General features: G+C 34.3%; 1 long non-coding RNA gene across 1 annotated transcript; it reads left to right on the top strand.

Annotated features, from left to right (window-relative positions):
• Window positions 1-5,323: 5,323 nt before the first annotated feature.
• On the top strand, window positions 5,324-6,320 carry LOC149269833 (uncharacterized). The gene is made up of 3 exons (XR_016269358.1): window positions 5,324-5,751; window positions 5,807-5,854; window positions 6,188-6,320. It is a non-coding gene; the product is annotated as an uncharacterized LOC149269833 (long non-coding RNA).
• The last annotated feature ends 19,195 nt before the right edge of the window (window positions 6,321-25,515 follow it).

The raw sequence follows: 25,515 nt of genomic DNA, 5'->3' as shown, positions 1-25,515 counted from the left end.
TATTTATAAATAATGTAAAAAATTTTATTTTTATTTTATTTTACAAATAAAATATTTAAAATGAAAAGTTAAATTTGATTAATTTTATTTATAAGGAATATGTATTTATGAATTATAGTTGTAAAGTGTATAATCTGTTAAACATTTGTTAGCCTAAATAATACAAAAAGCTGATTTTAACAAAAAAAAAAAAATTTAAAATTTATTGTACTTGTAAAATATTAAATAAATAAAATTTGACTTCACTCGATAAGTAATATCTTTACATACCTAATAAGAAAATAATAATAAAATAATAGTAATAAGTTAAATCTATATTTATTAACATTATATATCTAGCCCTCATATATGAAACTATTGCACTAGAGCCCATAACAATTTCTGATATTACATTGCTTCTCATTGTATTTGGTATTATATTGTGAATGGATTGACAGCATGTTCAAATGCTGTCGGTGCCTCAGGCAGAATGTTCAAATTTGACTGATTCGGTTCAATATGTGCGGTGTTAATCGGTCAATGGAGTTTCAAATGTTTGCCTCGAGCTCTTTTAAAGTGGTTGGGCTATTTCGGTGGAGTTGGGATTGGGTGTGGAGCTGTCAATGTTGTTGAAGTATGGATAAATTTGACTGGCAGTCGTTGACTTAAGTTAAGTATTGAACAGCTAAATACATTCATTTGGTATTAATTTAAGAGCAAATATTACTTGCGATAAAAACTTTTTATGCTGCTCACATAATTGGAATAGGAAATTTTTATCAACAATTTTATATAAAAATTCAGAAGTAGACAAGCATTTGAGCATATAAAGTTATTATTTATTATAACTATATTTATTATAAAAGCAATTCCAATTAATATTTGTATTTATTTTAAGCACTTGAAAGCTTCGATAAATAAAATGATTTTAAGTAAAGCACAATTTTATATAAATACCACAAATACCGACTATGTTCAACTTAAATAAATTTAAGCCCAACAAAGCTTTTTGTTTCTTCATTGTGTTTTTCCTATTTGCAGTCAGCTTTAATGGCTGAGTTCCTCGGCAAATCCCCAAACAATTTTGCAATTCCTAAGTCCATTGCTGGCCATTACTCGACAATAATAAGTCATAAATTTATTTTGCAACACAATTTGTTGTTGTTTTCCTACTTTGGCCAACAAGGTTAGGAATAGGTATAAGTACAAAGATATATATTAACTGAGGGCAGTTGAGCTACAAGCAAACAAAGAGCAGTTACTTAAAAGAATTCTGTCAAGCATCAATGAATAGCTATGCCAAAGGAAGGCAAATGAAAGGCTTACATTTGGCGAGGACAGTTAAGCAGATTTGACTGTTGTATTTTTTTTTTTTCCTGCTGCTCCAACACAACTCGCCCTCGCATTCTCTATATCCCTTCATATTTTATCATTTTTTCGCATGTTGGCGCTTCCTTTTCAGCTTCGTTTTCCTTCTTTTTTTTTACATTTTTCTGTCCCCTCCATGACACGCCCCTTTACGCCTTTTGTGCTTATAATTTCGCACGTTTTCCTGCAAACGCAGCACAAAAATTCTCGTAGTAACTTTTAATTTCATGCCATTTAATTCGCTGAAAGCGGAAAGGAATGAAAAGGAATACAAAAAAAAAAAAAAAAATAAAAAGAAGATAGAAAGAAAATGCCAAGATGAAGCCATGCAAAAGCAACAAAAAGAGGAGTGCGGCTCCCTCTCTCTCTCTCTCTCTCTGTCACTCTCTAGCTAGCTGACCCTCTCTTTCTGTTTCTGTATGTTTGGGTCGGAGCGAAAAGGAAGAATTTGCCACAGAACACGCTTTATAACAAAAGTTGTTTCCTTTGTAACTTTCTTTATGTTATATATAGTTACGTATATATATATATTATTTATATGTAACGTTTGTTGTTTTTTTTTTAAGGGCAGAGCACAAAAAATGAACTCAAAACTATAAGCATCTTGCACATTTGTTAAGCATATCTTTAAATATATATTATGTCTCTTTATTTATTTATTTATTTTTTTTTTAGGTACCTTTTGCTTAGAAAAGAAGCTTGCCAGTTACGTTGCTGTTATTTATTTTTGCTGGCTCTCACAGCAAGCACGAAATTGTTTTTTCTTAGCCAAAAAAGAAAAAGTTAACTTCCAGTATGTCAAAGGCAAATGAGCAATAGTTTCTTTAAGCAAGTATACCCTTTAAAAAGTAGTTTCGAAAGCCTAATTTTGATCAACTGTGTGAAATAATCTGACTTACACTTTATGCAGTAGTCAAAATACCATAAATGGTATACCTAATGGAATATACAAAAAAAAAAAAAAAAAAAAAAAAAAAATAATAATAATAATAATAATAATAATAATAATATTAAAGGCTTCTAGATCATTTTCTACACGATGGAATTTACTACTGGTTTCATGTAGGGTGCTGACTCGTCAGGCACTTCCCTCATTCACACTCTATTTTCTTTAAAAAGCGAACTTTGGTAGAGTCCGAAAGTGCAGAACATTTATTTTATTAGCCGGCTACGCAGCTCGCGCTCCACTTTCAAATAGTTTGACCCTCCATTTTTATTTTATAATTTTTTTAAATTTTTTATTAGCTCATTAATGAAGTAAGTAAAAAACTTTTCGACTTTTCGTTTCTTATGCGTTTTATTACAAATTGCATTCATTAAATTTTTCGACTATAGCTTTTTTGTTCCTTATTTTCTTTTCACTTTTTGTTTTGTCGACCAAAGAATTAAGTGCTTAGTTTTTTGGCTAATTACGAGTAGTTGAAAAAGATAAAAATAAAAAATAAAAATGGAGACGGCGAGGAAGAGAACTTGGCAAACTTCGCAGCGTGCAGCATTAAATATTTAAATTGCTGGCCGTGGCAAGAAAATTGATTACAGTTATGTGGCGGAGGGCTTTCATAATCAAGAAGAGAAAAGTCGGGGCCGCAACTCGGTGAAACATTCAGTCCCAGGGCTTTAAGCAAAGCCAAAAGGTGGCTCCCACTAATAAAGTTGCGCAACGAGCAGCTTAGGCCACGCCCACAAAATGCACAGCTTGCGCATTGTTGGGCGAGAGTGTAAGTGCAAGTGCGAGTGTGTGTGTGTGTGTGTGTAACTTTTCTATATCGCATAGCTTGTTATATGCGTGCCACATTAAGTCTACCTGGTGGGAAGGCGCGTTTGCCACGCAGCCGACAAAGTTTTTAACCATTACTTAACTGTTATGTGCACCTTAAGGCAGCACACGCATACACACACACACACACATACACACGCCCTCGCACACATATACCCATTCGCATAAATTCACTTGGGCCCGAAAGTGAAACTTAAAACGGGCAACTTCTCTGCGCGTCGACATCGTCGCAGCACTTGCAACAAAACTGCAAACATGTTGCATACTTTTATGCGCGCTGCAAGTTTTTAACCAACTTGAAGTGGCGTCGACTTGGGCGTGGGCGTGGGCGTTGGCATGGCCATGGCAACGATGCTACTGTTACCTAGGCACACCCATATACGGATAGCATGTTTAGCTAGCTAACTGAGACCAGATATGGTTAATTAATATTTTTAATTGAATTATTCAAATATGTCACAGAGAAGAGCTTCTTAGTTCTCTCAAGGACGTTTGTTACAGAAGCTATATAAGAGCAGTTTATAGTTTCTTTAGATACTTTAAGTTATATATTTATATGTATTTTGAATTTAATATGTAAATAACTGAAGTTCTATTCCAGTTGCATTTTAACCAGGGCAATTTTCCTCATATGGGGACATGTACAGCTTTATAGAGCCTTAGTTAATAAAACACTGTCCCAACAACTGTAGGTCAATCAATGATGCACATTCATTGAAGCACCTTACCCAACTCTAGTCCAAGCGGCAACTCGACCTTAATAACTTTAAAAGGTATAAACTTGAACGTATACATAGGTTCTCCTACAGCTTGAGTAGATCAAGTTTGTTTCAAATTATAAATAGGGCTTTAATATCAAAATATTTGATAGTATTTCGATTAAATACAAAATCTTAAATTTAATAATTACAGTTAATATGTGAGTATAATGTTAAAAACATTAATAAATTTTAGAGTAAAGAGAATGTTCTTATATAATTGACAAACAAATTTATATGAATTAATTTTTACAATAATATATAAAAACGTAGATACCTAAAATTGTAGTTTTTATTCTAAATATATTGAATATATTAGCATTAATATATTCAAAATATTTTTTTTTTTTTAAATGCGTTTGTATTAGTTTAATATAAGTCAAGATTAACTATAAAAGCCATTGCGAAATAAATTCAATTTAATAAAATAATAAATTGAATATATCGATATGTACGGCATTTTGTAAACTAATAATAATAATATTTTTTTTTTTTATTTTTTTTTTTTATTTTTTAGCTTGACTTTTTTTTATAGAAAAAATTCCTTTTGTTTGCTCAAGAGATCTAAGCTAAAATATTAAATAGTGTTTGTTATTTATATATAAGCATTTGCTCTTGTTGGCATTACTTATAGCTTTGCCTCATAGGAGAATTTGAAATCTTTGACTCACTTCAGCGCATTTATTTTGTAATAGATAATAATGAATTCAAAAATGTATGTATTACATATATTTCTTGAATATTAGACTAAAATTTCAAAGAAGCAAAAATAAAATGATTTCCATTCATTTTGGCTTCAAATTAAATCATTGTTAAAGCTTAGTTTTTTATTTCTTTATATCTTATTGGATTATGCCATTTGAATATTTTACACTCAGCAACAGCAAATTTCATCAATCTATCTCAGGTATATAACAAATTTTTGCTCTTTTATTATATCAAAATGTATTGTCTACAGCTATGAAATGCCTTTATCATCATTGAGCTGTTGACAAATTTGTGTGTGCTTGCGAGTGTTGGGGTGTTTGCACATACTTACAGCAAAATTGACAAATAGATAGCCATGATAACAAAAGTAACGGCAGCAGTTGACAACAAAATATCTTTAACAAAAAAAAAAAAAAAAAAAAAAATGAATAAAGTAGAAAAATTGATGATGTTCGAAAAATGTTGTACAGAAATTGCGCATCAACAACATTGACAACGTCATCGGGATCAAAGGCGACTGGCTGGCTTAGCTGTGAAGCACGCACATGCCACGCCCACTTGCTCACAAAACATCTATATATGTATGTATATATAGTGAGTAATATTGTTGCAATGACAATACATTCAATATTGACAGCAATCGAGTAGAAAAATGTGAAGAAATTGTTTTGCGGCAAACTTTTCTCTTTGCACTTTATATCATTTCTATTTCTATTTCAACTTTTTTTTTTTATTTTCTTTTTTTTTATTGTGTAATATATTTTTGATTATTTTTCATTTCGCTCGCTTCGTGGCACATTCAATTTGTCTTGTGCATCATTCATATTCACAGTGCTAAAGCGAGTGCCGGTCTCTGTCCAGGCGGAATCAATTGACGATTCACCTGACAATTGATAATCAACTCGAAGTAACCAAAAACGCTCGTTGATTGTGTGAATTTGTCGATTGGCATCTAATGAAAAGAATTTTGTGTATGTGTGTGTGTGTGTGTGTTTTCTGAATGGAATTGAATTAGGTATGCAAAGGAAAATTGTGAATATGTTTCAACAGCAAATATTTATCATCCGTCCGGTGATAGTTTCGCAACAGCTGTAAATTGAAATGCTAAAAATGCAAATATTTGAAAGAAATTCGATTGTAAATTGTGGGCAAATGCTGTGGGTGAGTTCAGTATGAAGTTTTCTTTTGTTGTTGGATATTTTTGACCAACTAGCAGAGTGAATGGATATTGATGACTGGATATGCATGCAACAGTCTTGAATAGGTAAATTTTTGCTGAGATGCACATTGTCAAGTTTTCAATTCCCAGCAATAGAAAAAAATTCATGTATTACTTGCATGTTTCTTCTATATGACTGAAATTAGATAGTAGATGGATAAATAATGGCTAAATGCAGCTCAGTAATATTTTTAAGTTCACTCTCAATATTGAGTCAAAAGACTTCAAGTTAAGTTCAATTGATTAATATAAAAATACTAACGAAAATATTATTATTACTGCATTAAGCTATAATATATGTATCTATCTGATTAAATATATAGTATATTTTATATGATATACATAATATAATGTTTAATGACACGCAGTTTTAAGCAGATGCAGAGATATTTTGGAATCACAAAGAGCTGAAGCAACGGGATGAGATGAGAAAAGCACTTGCTATTTATTCCTGGAGAGGCATTATAATTTCATATTTACAGAATATTTCTATAATTTTTCGATAATGTGCTATAACTGATATATTTAATAATGATTTACACAAATTAATAATTATTTGTATTTGTTTTAGATTAAGTCCTTAAATTAGAAATATGTTTTGAAATTTAATTATATATATATATATATTTTTTTTTCTTTTTATACCCTGAACCCATTTTCAATGGGAAATCAGGGTATAATGGTTTTGTTGAAATGTATGTAACAGGGAGAAGGAGGCGTGGCAGACCCCACAAAGTATATATATTCTTGATCAGGGTGACGAGCTGAGTTGATTTGGCCCTGTCCGTCTGTCTGTCCGTCTGTCCGTCTGTCCGTCTGTCCGTCTGTCCGTATGTATGAACGCGTCGATTTCCGAAGATATAAGAGCTAGAGACTTCAAATTTTTTTTAAAATGTCCGTAATTACAGCGCGCATATCAAGTTTATCATTAAAATTCGATAACTCATCCCGATCTTTTTTTATCGATAAAAAACCTTATCGAAAACCAGTTATAAAATTATATCTTCTACACCTTTATTGCTAGAGTCTCTAAATTTTTAATGTATGCTTACATGCAATTTATACAATTTCGGTTTTTGTTAAAATTTACCCCCCACCCTTAAATTCTGCCCCTCACCCTCACTTTTGTAAAAAGCGTATTTCAAATACTAGAGACTTGTGCTTTGGCAATTACATGCATATCCATGTTATAATCATAATCTGAAAGTTTCATGAAGATCGTACGTCCATAAAAAAAGTTATTAAACAATTAAGTTCTCATAGTAAGCGCACACTGCAGCCCATGCGTGTTTATGCGTGGGTGCTTGTGTGTGTATGTGTTTGTGTATGTGTGTGTATGTGTTTGTGTATGTGTGTGTGTATGTGTGTGTGTATGCGTTTGTGTATGTATGCGTGTGTGTGTATGTCTGTATGCGTGTGTGTGTATGTATGCCTGTGTGTGCGTACGTGCCTGTGTGTGTGTGTGTGCGTGTTTCTTGTGTAAGCTGAAAGACGCGAAAAATTATTGAAATATCTATTGCTCCAAGGGTTCAGGGGATCTCGTAGTCGAGCAGTCTCGACTAGAGCTTTCTTACTTGTTTTTTCTTAATTTTTTATATATTTATTTTTGTATAACAATTTTATCAATTAATATTTTTATATGTTAATACCCTCTCAGTATTCAACTCTTCCACAAAATGTATTCACTGTCATTTCCATTGAGCTTTGCAATTAATCTTAACAATGCTGAAATATTGATTACAGATTATTTTATCATGCAAATTGTTGCTTAGTTTTTAATCCACTTTCAATTGATATGTTAAAACGTTTCACTCTTTATGCGCGTGTTTTTTTCGCCATTTTCATTGTTTATGCTCTATTAATTATGTGGCACACAGACAAACAGATTTGCAGCGCGCTCTATTAACACTGCCTGTGATAAATATATATACACACACGGGCATATCGAGCTGTGCATAATTAAAACAGATTTCATAGCGTTATCTATTTGAAATTGTAAATAGCTAGTTTTTTCACTCTATATCTTTTTCTCTTTACCTTCGTTTGTATTGAAAATTGTGATTTTTGTTGTTGTTGTTTTTTTTTTTTATCTATGAAAATTTAATATGCTGTCAAATGCTGCTGTTGTCGTTGGCCCTTGACAAGCCATGTGTTATGTGGCGCGGCATATGTGGGAGTTTTAGACATATTTATCAGCTCTTTGTTGTCATCTAGCTAGTAAAAAAAAGGCCATTAAATATATAATATTGACAAATTATGTGTTTGCATATAAAAGCAGTAGAATAATAAAAATGTGGGCGAATGTTCACTAGTTACATTCAGCGACTATAAAATTCCCTTTGCTATAATTACAGTCTTTGGATTATAAAATGCTCGTTCGCAAAAAAAAAAAAAAAATAAATAAATAAATAAAAAATAAAAATTAAATAAATAAATAAATAAATAAATAAAAAGAATAATAAACTAAGCTTGGATAGAAACGAGAAGAGTTAGAACAAATTCGGGATTATTTGTTCAAAATAGTCCCTTAGCTTCAATCTCTAACTCTGGCTCAGCATCAGACTCTATTCTTGCCTTTACCTTTGACTCAGCGGAAGCAGAAGCACAGACTGAGGCGGATATAAAAGCAGAGGCTAAATCTGAGCTAAAGACAGAGGTTGATTCTGAAGTAAAGGCAGAGGCAGAGACTAAAGTTGAAAGAAAAGCTGAGACTGATACTGATCTAAAGGCAGAGGCAGAGGCAGAGATTGAAGCTGAGCTAAAAGTATCAGAAGCTAAAGCTGAGCCATTGGTAGAGGTAGAGGCTGAAGCTGAGAGAAAGGTAGAAGCAGCCGCTGAGAGAGGGGCAGGGGCTAATGCTGAACGAAAGGTAGAGGCTAATGCTGATCAGCAGTTGAAGCTGGGAGAAAGGCAGAGGCTGATGCTTATCTAAAGGCAGAGTCAGAGGCAGAGGCTGAAGCTGTGAGAAAAGCAGAGACTGATCTTGAGGCTGAGCCGAGAGTCTGTCTTTACCTCTGAGCTCTCAGCTCTACCTTACTCTCAGCTTCTGCTTCTGACTCAGGCTGAGCGGTTGTTAATATAATGTCTTATTTATTTCAATTGGTAAGATTCAAAGTTGTCGATTTACTGTTCGTTATGATATAAATATTAATGTTGTTTTTTCAAATATTAAATATTTTTAATTTTAATATTTGCAATACCTGATTAAATCTCAGTGTTGTTAGCCTTTATAGTTTGAATTACAAACGTTGCTTATAAAGTCGCCAACATTCTTATAATCTACATCTTTGTAATGTGGCAAGCGGCGAGGCAGACAAATCGCAACGCTTCGCATTGCAAAGCGTTTTTTTATGGCGCGTTATTCAAATTCAATTTGTTGCCTTCGCTGCTGAGGCTTGCAACTGCCAAGGTTGTGGTATAGAGAGAGGGGGTAGGGCGCCTGAGCGAGGACTGTGCTACTAAAATTGTAAGAAAGTATCGAAGCAGCGATGTTATGCATATGCCCCATTGAGCACGCATGCAGCAAGGCAAGTTGAGGAAACTAGTGCGAGAGAGAGAGAGAGAGAGAGAGAGAGAGAGAGAGAGAGAGAGTGGGAGAGGGAGAAGCTGTGCGCATAAAGCTGCAATAAAAAGGGGGAAACGCAATGGAGGGAGTGTGGGAAGTCGAAATTATATGACAAACATCAATAAACTCAACAATAAAATGCATGCAGCAGGAAGATGAAGAAGTTGCAACATGGTGAAGACGCATGCATAAAACGCAATGTCCTTGGACGCAAAAAGCGGAAGGACAGACACACACAAACACTCACGCACTCGGTTTGTATCAGACGGTTGTTAAAGCTTAAAGAAATTGTTGTAAATTTATGTGTGTGTAACTGTCAAAGGGAAGCCGCACGAGCTGAAGGGGTTTTGAGGGATGAGGGATTGCGGGGGCGGGTGAAGCAGGCCCACGAGGCGCACATAATTATGCAAACTAATTAAAATGCTCATACGATGCGTTCGCCTGGATATCTCTGTGCTGTTGCTGCTGTTGTTGATTCCTCAGCATCTTCTGCTACGCCCATGGGCACGCCCACGCCCAAGCTCACGCTCATTTGCCATAGCTGCTGCTCGCAGGCGCCCATTTTTAATTAACAGTAAGCGACCAGCGATGAGTGCCAGCAAAATAAAAGACAACCAGCAGAAGCAGTGAGGTGATAGAGAGGGAGACAGCGGGAGGGCAAAGGAAAGGACACGAGCACTGAGGTAGCTGAGCAAGAATTATGTTCCAACTGTGGGGACAGGGCAAACAAAAATGAAAGACACTCACTTCCGCTTGACATGCTGTGGAATGTTCTGCACATGCATTTGAGAGTGTGTTTGTGTGAGTGTGGGCGAGTGTGTTGTGTGTGTGTGCGCGCGCGCTGCACAAATATAAAAGCAAACCGCAAAAACAGTTGCATACTTTCGAGCGCCTACACACAAATGCATTCGAGCCGAGCCCAGCGAAAAATGAGATGAACTCGAGTGGCAGCGCATCAGCAACTGTAGCAGCAACAGCAACAGCGAAGGCAACGGCAGCGGCAGCGACAGCGGCAGCGGCAATAGCTACTGCTAATATTTTTTCTAAAAATTACACTGTGCAAAAAGTAGATGTTACTTGAAATTTGAGATCTTTTTTTATATATATTTTTTAAATTTTTTTATTTATTTATTTATTTTTTTATTTAAACAGGCTTTTGACTACCTAATTGGCAGCTTAACAAGTTGAACATAAAGACACAATTATTTACAGTACAACACTACAGAAATTTCATAACAATAACAATTTACAAAAACATCAACAAGCAATAACAATTTTTAATTTTACTTGATACATTTTTATAGGAACCTCGCAGGGAGGTCCTTAAATTTGAAATCAATGACAATTGTATATGGGTAAAAAATTGAGTGGGAAAGCTAATATGAGCGAATAAGTATTTATTGCTAATTATATTGTATAACATAAAGTAAATAGTTTAATAGTAAATATATTAATGCGCTATAGATTTAACGACAAAAGATGCAATAAAATTAAAAAAAAAAAAAATTAATAAATAATTAAATAAAAAAATAAAAAAATAAAAAAGTAAATATATTGGCATTAGGCATGCTTGACAAATCGATTGTCTACGTAGATCTGTCGACTTGGCAAGTCCGGGATAGGGCTTAGTAGCTGTCGAACGTTGATAGCTTTTAATTAAAGTTTTCATCAAATAAATAATTATAAAGATTATATAAAATATATAATTAAGAAGAGGGTTGCTACTCATCAACTTATTTTTTTTGTAAATATATTTATATTTGTTTCAATATATTATACTTTTAATTATAAATTTTTCATTTTCATTTCATATAGACTTTAAACTTTTCTTATTTATATAAATTAATATATTTTATAGATCTCTTTAACATATTTTATATAAAAATAAATATTTCATTTCATATATTCTTTAAATTGTTCTTATTTATATAAATAAATATATTTTCTACATATTTTTAATATGTTTTAAATAAAAATATTTATATAATTTAAACAATTTGAGTATTAATAGGTGTTTTTAACTTGTGTTAAATTTAAATAAAAACATTTAATATTGACTTTTATAATTGATATAATAATTGGTAAATTATTTGATTCTAATGAATTATAATAAATTTTAATTACAAATTTGAAATTATTTATTTATTTATTAAGAGAAAACTCAACTTATTTTAAAGATCTCTTGCTTAAATGCATCTCTCAAATCAGCTTTGTTTACGCCTGGTTTCTTGCAGTGTATGAGTTGATTCCCCAGTTGAGCCGTCGAAACCCCAAAAAGTCAGCAACACGTTGCCTCTAATGATATGACTAACGTTGACAGCACGTCATTCGCATTCAGATTGCCTGTTAGCGGGTGTGTTAGAATTTATGTGTGTGTGTGTGTGTGTGTGTGTGTGTGTGTGTGTATGTGTATGTACATTCACTGTGTGTATTCTGTTTGGGGAATAAATTGTTAATTATTATTTGAAAAGAGTTACAGCGCATTTTCACAGCACTGATGAGGACCCAGACCCGGACCCGTACCCAGACCCGGACCCGGACTCTGGTGCTGACTAAAGTCGGCAGCCGCTTTCGCTTTTATGCGCGCGAGGGCTTTTGTGAGATACTGCGGCTGCCAGCCAGGCCTCAGTTGTATGCACATTTCGAATCTAAATTTCTATGGAAAATGGTTAAAGAGGGGTCGTGCCAGAGGGGGGCGGTACAGCGAGGGGCGTGGTGCGTGGTGCGTGGGCGGCGGTTTTTGGTCGGTCGGTCGTATGGTCGGATCTGTCTAAATTAACATTCGTTCGCGCCCAGGATCTGTGCATTAATGTGCCCTCAATTCTTACCATATGCGTGTGCTCGTTTCGAATGTGCATTACAACAACAACAACAACAACAACAGCAACTTTTTCAGTTTGTTATGTCAATTGAAATGCAACAGAATCAGCTAGAAGAAGGATGCATAGAACGAGCATGGTGGGCAGGAGCAGACGGGGCAGGTTGGCCGCAGCGGGCAAAGTTTGTCGCACAGCTAGATTAGAAAAAAAAGTGTGTGTGTATCTGGCATACATGGCGTATGTGTAATATTTTTATTACACTTGCCTTCTAATTAGGCAAGTCAGCTGTCAGCCTGTCAGCCTCAACAGAATGCAAACTGTGCCACTGGGCGGACCCAGAGATTCAGCTTCAGAGATTCAGACTCGGCTCATGCTCAACTTTTCATCTACATTTGCATTTGCTTTCAACTAATTTGCTTGGCTTCGTTTCGACTGTTGATTAATTTGCAGTGTATTTGGGCCAAGCGACAGTTAGCTGTCATGTGGAACAGTTGTCATAGTTCCTATCTATCAACCTACACTTCGACAAGCATGCGTCCAATGGGAATTGCGGAAAGGGCAAGTGTGATTAGAGCTGAGGTTACCGAGTTGGAAATGTGCTAAATATATGTATGTGCATCGACTTATATATAAATAAACCTGAATACTTGTGAATATTAATATGAATTTGTATTGTTATATAATAGCTGCTATTGCCTGAAGCGTTGTAAGTCAATAATTTCATTTAAAATATTAAAAAAAAAAAAAAATCATAATTGCAAAAATAAACAAAATGAAGTTCTATAAATTAATCATGATATCTACGCTTGATTTATAAAAATAAAAATAAATTAAAATACTTAATTTCAAATCGTTAAGACAATATAAAATTAAAAATATTTCAATTTAATTTAACTGTGATTTCATATTTAAATACTTATATATATTGGTAATTTAAACTTTATAACATTTAATTAAATTTATAACATTTAATATATCTAAAGCAACAACTGGAATATAAAATAATGAAAAATTAAATAAAATAAATTTGTGTCATAAATTAAAAAATTTTATTTACATTTGCATTGCATTATATTTTCTTAAATTTATCTACAGTAAAAAATGGTTGCTTGAACATTACATTAAAGTAGAATAATAAAACATAATAAATGAATATTTAAAAGAAAAAAAATCTATAGAATTAAATTAACAAGTTGATTATATTTTTGTTCATGTATTTTAATCTTATTTTTTACATTGTAATAATTTTTATAAATTTAAAAATATGTAAATGAAGATTTTAATTCTGGCTATTATATCATCTTTTTATTTAAATTTTAATAAATAATAAAAAAAATCAATTTTAAGTAATTTAAAAAAATATTTCTTAATAATTATTTCAATAAAATATTTCAAGCAATTCTCACATTTGTATATACGTAATTTCTTTGATAATATTTGAGCTTTAAATTGAGATCTTATATCCATCATTGAATCAGTATATCGTGAGCTAATTCTGCAGCTGTCTCAAACGCTAACTTTGAATGCTGAATATTCTTAACATGATTTTGCAATTGCACAACTTAAGCATTACCACGAAAATCGATTTCAATTCAATTTGTTTGATTGGCACCGCGTTTAGATCAAACGAACTAAATGCTAGCCACGTTCGAAACTAACCCACACCCACACACACACACAGAGACACACACGCACATGTACCTGCAAATATATATACACACATACATATATATACCTATATTCACACACACAGAAACTGTTTTGGTTGCAATCACGAAAATGGCCGGGCAATAATTGCGCGTGTCGTTGGCTGCAAACTGGAACTGTTTCTACCTGTTTCACATGCGAAATTAGCTTAAAATGGCTGACGCTAATGTGCAAGCAGCCCCGGAACCCTTGACGCCCGCTTCAAGCAGCACCTCTAGCGGCAAAGCAGCCCACCGCTCCCCCAGCCCCTCGATGTGCCCACAGCCCCACACACTCCTCAAACACACTCTCGCATTAATGCCTTTTGATCTGCAGCCAAAATGAGAGCCGGCAAACTTTTCAACGTACGTGTCTGGTGACGCCAAAAAGTGTGCAATGCTTCGTTTCGTTACGGAAGGCACACACACACACGCACGCACATAGACACACACAATAACAGTCATTCACACACACATACACACACGCACGCACACAAATTTGCGACATGTCTCTTCACGCTTCGCGCTTCTCTTGAACTTCCTTTACCCCTGTTTAGCGCGCTTCCCCTCCCATTCACGGCCGCTTTCAATTGAACGCAATGCTTTGGCCAACAAGTGAATTTTAGCCATCAAAGCCGTGAAAAAGATACCGCAAGCAAACACGGCGGATAATTTGTAATAGCCTAACCTATAGAGTGGGTGGTTAGCTTTATGTTTTTTTGTAGCAGGTAAATAAAATTGAGAGAAAATTAAATTTTAAAAAAAGTGTATTTTTTTTTTTTTTTTTTTAAATGTGAAATATTAAATTAAATTTATTTGGTATGAAATTATATTATATTTCAAAAATAAAAATGTATTTCAGATTTTAACAACATATAAAAAAAAGTATTAGCAAATAGATATAAAATATAAGAAAATATGGCTTAATTTAAAATATATGCATAATTTGTTATATAATAAAATAAATAAAATATAAATAAATAATTTGACTAAGGTTTCAATTGTCTGCCTAATTTCAAATCACTAACCCACTTCACCAAATATATCAAATATTTCGGTTCAGTTTTCATTTTCAATCCAAATAAAACCCGAAGCCCAATTAAATCACTTTTAATTCGACTGATACTCTATCGTATTTCATTTTTAAGTGCTTAGAAAATGATATTCCTATCGCATTTCAGTGTATTTTAAATTTCACCTACAATAGATAAACATTCATATCGCATTTTTATTGCCAACGCCGGCTTTATTATGGCCGTTTAGCTTCTCTTTTTTTTATGGCCCGCACTCTGCACTATAGGCCGCCTGTCGTCTGCGCATTTTATTGCATTGCACGCCACCATGAAGTGGGAGTCTGGGGCAGGGACAGAGCATCGTGGACTTTGGGGGCGTGGCAAGCGTCGTAACGGGGTCATTTGCTCTGTTGGCTTTTTGAAAGCCATAAAAATCGAATGACGGCGCTGAACGCAAAACAAATCGATTTGTTAAATTGCAGTGCAAAATACAAGAGCAAATGGAATGAGCAAATGGAGATCCTACGAGCAGGGGCCGGCACTCCATGCGGTGTAACGCATCCTGTCATTTGTGGGGCAGTCACAGCTATGCAATATCCAATTGGAAAGCTATCTGAGCCATTGGCTAGACAAAAAAAAAAAAAAAAAAAAAAGATGGTTGCTGTAGACTCGAATAACTCAAAAAACTTAACATGAAGCTAAATTATATTGTTTACCTTTTGTTTTTGAACATTTCTGTAACTTATAAACAATATGTCATGTCTCTAGCTATTTAGCCTGAATTTTTGTGTGTGCTTCGATTGCTTTGCGGTTTGTTGGCTCAACAATTGTGTTTCATGTTTCATTTGCATGCATCAGAAAAAGCGAAGTTTGTTTTGCATTTGAAACTAAAAATTAAAACGAATAAAATAAATATATAACTTGGCTAACTAAAGTAGAGCGATTGGCTTATGACCAAATTATTTTTGTATTTTTTGAAAATAATTTTGTAATTGCTTTTGAGCTTATCGTCCAATAACCTAAATTATGTCGAATTGTGAAGTGCATTTTAGACAATACAGTGGCTGGTATAAGTATTCTAGCGAAATTAAATGTGTTTATATTTATTATAGCTTTTTAATTTTCTTGCATATCTGCCCTATTCATGTTTTTTGTTTTTATTTTATTTTATTTATTTAATTTTTTTTTATATAATATAATATTATAAAAAGTTTATATTATACATTTTATATAAATGTAATAAATTGTATAACATTTAATTTGACAAGAATGAGGTCATATTATATCGATGAATTAATTATATATTAATAAATTGAAAAAAACTAAAAAATTAATTTTTGCATTTAATAAAATTTAATTGAAAAAATGTGACCTACAGATATTTAAAAATATATGAGTAACATAGAAAAATATAATTATTGTTTAAATTATTTTTAATACAAAGAAAACAAAAATTAGATAAATTAGATAGATATTAAAAAATCACACAATTATTCATTTAAAATGTTTTGCAATATATTTACTGTATATTTTATATATAGCTCAAATCACGCTAAGCTTTTAATAAACAAAGCTGAAACCTTTATCATTACTTCGCATCTTTTATTTTATTTTATTGAAATTTTTAAAATTTTCTTACATCTTGAAACATGACAAAAAGCTCTTTACATATATAAGCATATCCCATTTCATATTTTTTATTGTTTATGTACGAATTTATTTAAATGAGTTGTCAACTTAAGAAGCTGTCCGACCTGCCTTTACCTTTGCCAACATTCATGTCCAGTTAAATGTGCACACAAATATTTCTGGGGGCGATGTGAATCAAGAATCCTGAGCGGTTAAGTTTTGTTTGAATTTTTGTGTAGATTGTGGCATAAAATTTCTAATTTAGCATAGCAGCTGCCAGTTTCATGCCATTTGGTCTGCTGTCGGACTGCCGGGCTGTTGAGCCTCTTGGTTTGTGTGTCTCAGTTTCGCCTTCAGCGCATGACCACAAAAACCATCTCATTTATCCATGAAAATCTTGCGGCAGCACAAAAAGGAACCTGTGCGCGTATCCTTTATCCTTTTCATTTTCAACCAACCACAAAACACATTTCGCTTTCATTTCATTTCAAAAATCCATAGCAAAAACACAAGAACGAAAAAGAAAAAAAAAAAAAACTTAAATGAAAATGAAAATGATGAAAATGCAACTAATTCCTGACGGCTTACGTTTATAATATACATTCAAGCTCTCGGCTTGGAAACGTTGGTTTGAGTTAGAATTTTTGTTGTTGCTTATTTTTGTTTCCTCTTTATTTTCTTGCTTTCATAATTTTCATTTTATTTGGGCAAAGGATATTTAATGCATCTGTAGTAGCTGAGTCGGGCAGAGTCAGAGATTAACCTTCAACGTCGCTCAGCTGTATATCATTTAATTTGGAGGTAAGCTTAAAATCCAAGCAATCTGCCGCACCCTCAATGCGAAATTATATATACACATACATATAAATTTATATCAAATATATATATATGTATGTATGTTTATATGAAATATGTATATATATGCACAGGTATGAATATAGTTTGAATAGCACTCATTCAAGGTTGAAATGCGATTCGACTGACTGAGATTCTATGGGCTTGCTTGAATACCCTACAGATTGAAAAAGGTTAGATTATGAATGGGTATATTGTTCAAGAGCACTCGTATATACATACAACCTATTTATCAACATTTTGGAAGGTAAAATGCAATGTATATAACTGTAATAATAATAATAAACTAAATGAAGTAAAATAATAAAATATATAAAAATAATAAAATAAATAAAATAATAAAAATAAAGATAAATAAAAAATAAAATCAATTTTATAAATTTTAAAATATTTTCTTGATATAAAAATAAAATAAAAAATACATTTGATAATTTTAAAAATATTTTCTTGATAGAAGTTGACTTATCTTTATAGAGAATTCAAGTAGATTACAGAATATATATACATATATATGTACAGCATATTCCGCACTCATCTACTGCTTATATTCAGTCTCAGCAGTCCCTTTTAGCTAACCTTGGCCACCTGAGAGGCCAACGATAAATATCGGCTCCACACATTTATAGATTTTGGGCTTTAGTCTGCTTTATTTTAATTATAAAAGGCGTTACCTTTTGAGCCCTCAACTGAGGCGAGTCGAGTGGCTGGTAACACTTGTTGAAGCAGCGCAAAGTTTAATGTGCTCCTCTGTCTGTGTCTCGGTGTCGTTGTCTGTGTCTGCTCAGGTCTTAACTGACAGACAAACCGCATTAACAATGCCATTCAAACTGCATAAATCACCATTCAAATTAGAAATTAGCCAAAGACTGAGGGGCACAGCAGCCCAGTGCGTCCGAGATTCGAGTGCTCTCCAGACTAAACTCATCTAGAGCAGCCACTTGAGGTTAGGCTCTTAGCTCTTACCAGAGCACGCTCTAGCCAAGGCAGCTCGCCTCCACACAGCAGCTGCCCAGCTTTGCCATGCACTCGACCCTCTCTCCATCTCTCTCTCACTCTCTCCTGCTCCCTCTCTCTCGCGCTGTCTCCGTGTAGTATCTGCAATTCATTCGCATAGCACACTCGTCAGCGTACTCATTATTAGGCTCAAGTGCAAATTAGTGTGTTTGTTAGTAGGTTATTAAGTTTTGCCCAAGCCCCTCTGCGAACACCTCGGCGTCGTCTCGTCTGCAGCTCGCTAGCCCACTGCTCCACCTATAGGCACACCAGCTGTGGGTAGGGGTGTGGCCCGCCCTCCTTTTGTTTTATTCCAACTAAATGAGTTTCTGGTGTACGAAAATTTTCGCTTGTTTGTCTGCGCAGTAAAACTTGAGTATACAAATTTTATTTCATTGTTTTTCGAGTGCGCTCACAGCATTTCCAGCAACAGCAACAACAACAACAGGGATGCTGCTCTGTGGGCGTGGCATTGGCACTGCTCATTGTACTTGAATAGTTTCTGCCATCATCGCTGCCGAATGGGCAAAGTTTTCGCAATTAACATGAAAATATACAACACACAGAGAGAGAGAGAGAGAGAGAGAGAGAGAGAGAGAGAGAGAGAGTGAGTGGCAGACATACACATACAGCACACACTCGCAGCTCAAGCAGCTAATGCACACACATTTTTGGTCTTGTTTTGCTTCACCTTTTGGTCGAGGCGCATAAAAAATGAATTTAAATCAATTTGGGCAACAAACCGGAAGTTGGTCTAACGATAATAATGAAAAAGTATGCATAAAATCACCTTAATTACGCTTAACATCCGTTCACCGCATTCCCGCACGCTGCTGCCACACCGCAAGCAATTTGAATATGCGCGGCATAATAAAAATTCAATCAGTACACAAAATAAAAACAGCGTCAAAAGAGAAGAAAGCAGACGAGCCAAAACGAAAATAAAATAATAAAAAAAAAATAAATAAATAAAATATAGGAAAAAAATCAAGTAAAATGACAACAAGAAGAACTGACCCAAAACTCTCAACGAGGCGCACAAAATGACATTAATTTACACATCAGCGAAGCGCAAAAGGACGACCGAGTCCTGCGGGACTTTATGGCAGGCGAATGGGGAACACCGCAGCAGGACACTCTGCGCGGCTGATCAGATGACAAAGCGCATAAAAAGGGTCATAAAACGAGGGGCTCGCCATAAGACATATATATTAACTAAATAAGAGAATCTAAAAAAGAAAAGATAATAAAATTTTGAGCATTTAACAAAAATACCGCAAAGTAACAAAGAGACTGTAAATTCATGTTAAAAGAATATGAAAAATACAAAAAGCCAAGAAAAGAAGATTAGAACAAATGTTAGAAATAATTTAAAAATAAATAACAACAAATTAATTAAAAAAAAAAAAAAAAAAAACTTATCATGAATACTAATTTTCAATAAAAGTAAAGCAATGTAAGAAAAAATATTTTATATGTAATAGAAAAAATATTTAGATATGCTAGTATAAAAATACAAAAGTACAGAAAATAAAAAAATAAATAATTTATTTTTTTTTATTTTATTTTATTATTATTATTTTTTTTTTTTTTTTTTTTAATTACGCCTAAAACTATTATGTTTAAATTCAGAACACATAGATAATTTTTTGATTTTTAAAATTTATTTATGTATTTATTTTAATTTTTTTTTTTTTTTTAGTTTTGTAGAATGTGCTTTATATATCTATATATAAAATATATGTAAAATGTATTACGTTTTGCTGTATACAAAATATTTTCAAAATATTTCCACAAGCTCAGCAAATGGCAAAGCCTCTCAGCCACTCCAATAGATGCAGACAATCGATATCATAAACAGCAGCCTTACTATAATTATCGAAAATAGTATTACTCTTGTTTGGACAGTCCTCGCCAGGGCCTCAATTTACATATATGAAGGACCAAGAAAGCGCTTGGGAGCCAAGTCCTAAGATTATATATGGCCTAAGCAACAGAGTCTTAACGAGAGAACAAGGAAGCCTACAAAGCCTTTATTTTTGCAATCAAGTATGCAAGAGTAGTGAGGGAGAGAGAGGAAGCGAGAGAGCGAGAGAGGGAGTTGCCAACTGCAACAACAAAGCAAAGTAAAGTTGAGCCAGTGCGCTGCACTTAAGTGAACGTCTAAGCAAATCAAGTGCAGCTCAGGCGAGCGATTGCTGGACAAGTTTTGTGCCATAAACGCCAAGACAAGCAAATCAAGCAACTTGCCCACTAATCACAAAGGCCAGCCGCAAGGCGAACGAGCAAACAAAATGGCGCACAGCTGTGCATATGTGTATGTGAGAGAGAGAGAGAGAGAGAGAGATATAGGTATGTGTGTGTGCCTGCCCTATGCATAATTGAATTTGATAGCCCCCAAAAAGATTGTTATTCCAAAAGATTTGTGTGGCAAGCGTGTCGGGGAGCTAAGTGGGTTTGCCAGCCAGCTGATGCTGGTTCATCTTTAGCCAGCTCAACATCTGCTTCTTCTTACTTTTGAGCCGTATTTACTTTGTGGCAGGCAGAGTCAAACACAAATATTGTCTAAGCCTTTTTCGCAGAGCAACAGACAAAAAATTGAGCGAACCCAAATTAATTTCAAGCTTCTTCAGATCTCAAATTTATTAGCTCGACGACAGTTGCTGCTGCTGCTGTTGTTGTTGTTGTTGTGTGTAAAAATAAATGAGAACTTCTGTGTCGCATACACACACTCACACAGTCGCAGCGCAATTAATCAGAGAGCGCATTAATTATTGTTGCCAGATTTAAATGTAGTCTAGATGGCCCTAGCCATGGGCATGGGCAGATCCTGAGACTGGGGGCATGGGCGTGGCGTATACGCAATGCCGGAAATTAAACATACGCCATGTAGGCCAACAACAAGACGGAAGTTTATTATTATGCAGCAAATGTAAGAGCTGAGGCAGGCAGCTGGCGTCGTGCAGCCAAACGCTTTTCCTAAGACGATGAACGCTCCTCCTTTCGGCAGAAAAACAAAATTTTAATATTTAAATGCGAAAAACTGCTTATGAGGATGGCAACAGCAACAGCAACAGCAACAACAACAACAACAACAACAACAACAACAACAGCGGCAGCGGCAGCGGCAGCAGCTCAAAGAAAAACAACATATGATCTTCACGCTTAATAAGAAGTAAATAATTGCCAAGCAAAAATAACATGTGAGTTGGTAAGTGGTTGACTGGCCACAGAAATACCCTGTAATAGAGGTGTGGTCTGTAGATTGAAGAATGAGAATGCATATGAATACCCTGTAATTATAGAGATATAATTAATATATATTCAGATTGAGAGAGAATAAGTAAAACGCAGATTTATTTGTTCATTGCTATTTCCTTCTCTCTCTCTCTCTCTCTCTCTCCCTCTCTCTCTCACTCTCCTTTGCCATTATCTCTTTTTCTCTGACAACTTCTGACTTTATTACTCTTATGAGCACTCTTCTTCGTCTCTCTTCTTCTCCTCCTTCCTCTCCTCCTCCTCCTTCTTTTCAAGTTGCTCTCTCACCCTGTCTCTCTCTTCCCATATTTCCTATATTTTTCCTTGCCTTCAAGTCTCTCTTTCTCCCGCTCGCTGACTTTCTCTGTCTATTTCTTTCCCTATATCTTCCTACCGCTCTCCCTCTCTATCTGCATCATTCTCCCTTTCCTTCCCCTAGCACCATAACAATAGTTCTCTTCAACTGCATTCCGTCTCGAGCTTCAACTCTTCGTCGCATTCATAATCTATGCGAGCAGCGTCGCCTCGCTGCGAATATTTTAATTTATACAAATCTTTTTTTAGTGTCTCTGATTATGTGACTTCCTGTGCTGCATCTGCGCTGCGCAGATGGCGAAAAGTTTGCACAACTTGTTTATGATTTCATGTCAAATACGTGTAGAAGTGGCCGACTGAAGCCAGCCAGCGAATGCTCCTCCCTTTCGGCAGGCTGGGCGTGGCACGGCTGTCGAATGGGTCCGGCTGCCGAAGCCGTTGAAATATCTTCAAGTGCGACACGCCCCTATTTGGCACTAGAAAACTTTTTTGATTTACTGCGAGTATGTGTTGGGCATTGTGTGCGCCCTTCCAGATATACGTGTCTATATGTATGTGTGAGTGCGTGTGTGTGTGTGCTGCACGCCTTAAGGCCAACCGGAAGTGCAAGTTTATGCTGCATTTTATGCAAAGGATATGCAACTTCTTGTTGATTATTAAAACATTGCGCCAAGTGTGTTTGTGTTGATTGTTTATGCTGAAACTTGAATGTGTTTGCCATGTACAAGAAATTGTGATAAAGCGGAAGTCGGAATTTCTACTAATTTAGCTTAATTATTTTACAATATTTGAGTTGAAATAAATTTAATAAAATATTTCTTGGTATGCTTATAAATTCTGAGAAAGAATTTATTCAAGAGTAAGGTTATAGTAGAGAATTGCTGAAAATTTTGAAAATTTTTAAGAATTGATGACAGTTGTATAGGGTCTTAGTTATATAAATTAAAGGTGCTCCATGAATAGCTAAAAACGCACATTCAAATTGGCAATGTGCTGCGAACAAAATTGAATGTGAAACTAATTCAGCTGGTGTGAGTAAATGCAGTCAGACGCACAGCAATCAAGCAAGAGAAAATGAATCAAATGAGTGAGAGATTGCATTGCCAATGCAGTCGTATGTCAAACCGACTTTGTAATCGCAGTGAGTTGCTCGTGGGAGAAAAGATTAGAGCACTCGGGGTCGGGTTTTTTGTCTTCGTCCATTTCGTTTGGCTGTCTCAATAATTTCGCTGTGTGCTCCGTTTTAAGCCCTATTAATTCTTACTCATTAGAGTTAATTCCTTTCTCAAAGAGACTCGCTTCTTCTCAATTTAATATATTAAGAAAGCGCAAATAGAAAATCCAAGTATGTCTAACTATGTCTAACTACATATATTGTAGCATAGGCTATATAGTAGGCATTTAATATGATAAGACTAAAACTATTATTAATTTTATATTAAGCAACATTTAACTACAATAAAATACTGTTTGAGTTTACAATTGCATTTAAAGAGTTGGATGTGCTTTTATTTTGAATAGTTGCAGACAAGCGACCAAAATACACAAATGCAAATACACACACACACACACACACACACATATGTACGCCCGCGCACAGACACACTTTGTGGCATGCAGCTGCATTAAACAAGCCCTCCCCCTCCTGAAACCACCAAAGCCCAACGAGGCGCCAACACTCATAAAACGCAACTTCAAACCAAACACTTTGCATATGTGTATTCTCTACATAAATGCATTTAAATATACATATGTATAAAAATATATATGCATGCTATATATGTATATACATATGTACATATACATATATTCAAACGGGAGCGCAAAAATATATGTATATGTATGTATGTATGTATGTATGTATGTAAAAAAAAAAAGTACAGAAGAGCGAAATCTTTTATGCGGCTGAAAGCACGCTTCAGTATAATTTGCGGTCATGTTCATTGATCTCCTGGGAAGCATTAAAATTTAATGATTTATATTATGAAAACCGTTGGGGCAAAGCCGCTTGCCAAATGAATTTATGTAATGTCTCTGCTGCGTTATGCTTTAAGGGGTTAACATTGCGAAATTAACAACAATTTGACTTATGCGCGGGCGTAAATGCCAGCACACACAAATACAGACACACATACAGACATGCACACACATACACATTCCCAAGGAGCCCACAATAGCTGCGCCCAAAAGTATGCTAAACAGCCCAAATGAAGCCAGCAAAAGTCATAATTCAGCTAGAGCGAGACGGAGCGAATTGCTGTAAGTGGAGGAGGAAGAGGAAGAGTAAGAGAGAAAGAGGAGTGAAGCTCTGGGCCAAGACTTTGGCGAAAGGTAGCGAGAAATGTGAATTTGGACCCGCCTGCAACTATTAATCAGGCTTTAATTGTTTTGCGTGTATGTGTGTGTCTGTGTGTGTACGTGTGTGTTGTTGCTTACATTTGTATGTGGGGCAAACAGTCAGACAGATAAATTGAACGAGTGAGAGAGACATAGACAGAGAGAGTGAGCGAGAGGGGAGGTAGAGAGGCAGTCACACGCGCTCGGTTGAGGCCCATGCATCATGCGGCCAAAATCTTTTTGTAATCTCTGGCATTTGTCTGGATTTTTCGTAAAGTCTTTGAATAGATTTATGCGCCTTTGACAGGCACAAGATGTGTGCCGCTTGTTACTCGTGCTAGCTCGTTTGAGCTTAAAGCATCTTAAAGATACGGCCACTGCCAAAAACTTAGCTAGCGATACGCTCAAAACTTCAAACGATGTTTCTCTTGACCTCGGAAGGCCAACCGAAGGTGCTCGTAATAATGGGAAACGACTTCGAAGTGCTCTGTAAAAAAAAACACACACACACACAAATTAAATAAATTAAAAAAATAAATAAAAATATGTAGAAAAAAAATTTATAAATATATAAAATTCACAAATTTATTTTATGGAATAGATATTTTTATTTTTATTTTTTTTTAATAATACATAAATTAATATTTTTGGTTCTATATACACAATGATATGATTATGTTAAAAAAAAAGTACGATTTATATATAATTTAATAAATGAATAAATCATTATATATGAAATGACAATAATACCTTTGAAATCAATATATATCAGCTGATCATTAAAAAAAAAATCTGGTTAAAACATTGAATAGCCTGTAATATTATTGTTGTAATATTGTCTATTATAAAGATATTTATGTATGAAATACATAGGATAAATTTTTTTATATAAATAGGCATAAAGATTTATGATTTTTTTTTTCTTAATTTTTTTATGATTTATTTTTTTATTTATTTATTTATTAATTTTTTGATTAAATTGATTTTGATTGATTAAAATTGGCATATATCTAATGAATTTGTAGCTAAAATGCATACCAGACTTTTCATTTCACTATAATATATTATCGATAAATATGTATGCATATACAAAATAGATTTTCATAGTTTACTCTGAAGTTAATCTTTGTATTATTTTCATATATATTTTTTCGTCTAATATCCCTAGCCGATATCAATGCCATTATACTCTATACCTCAATAGCCACTTATAGTATATCATTTACCTAAACTGTAT

The sequence above is a fragment of the Drosophila arizonae genome, chromosome 3 (assembly GCF_054131065.1).
Source record: "Drosophila arizonae isolate 15081-1271.41 chromosome 3, UAZ_ARI_1.0, whole genome shotgun sequence".
In the NCBI taxonomy this organism is placed as follows: domain Eukaryota; kingdom Metazoa; phylum Arthropoda; class Insecta; order Diptera; family Drosophilidae; genus Drosophila; species Drosophila arizonae.
This window is presented reverse-complemented; position numbering and strand designations above follow the sequence as displayed.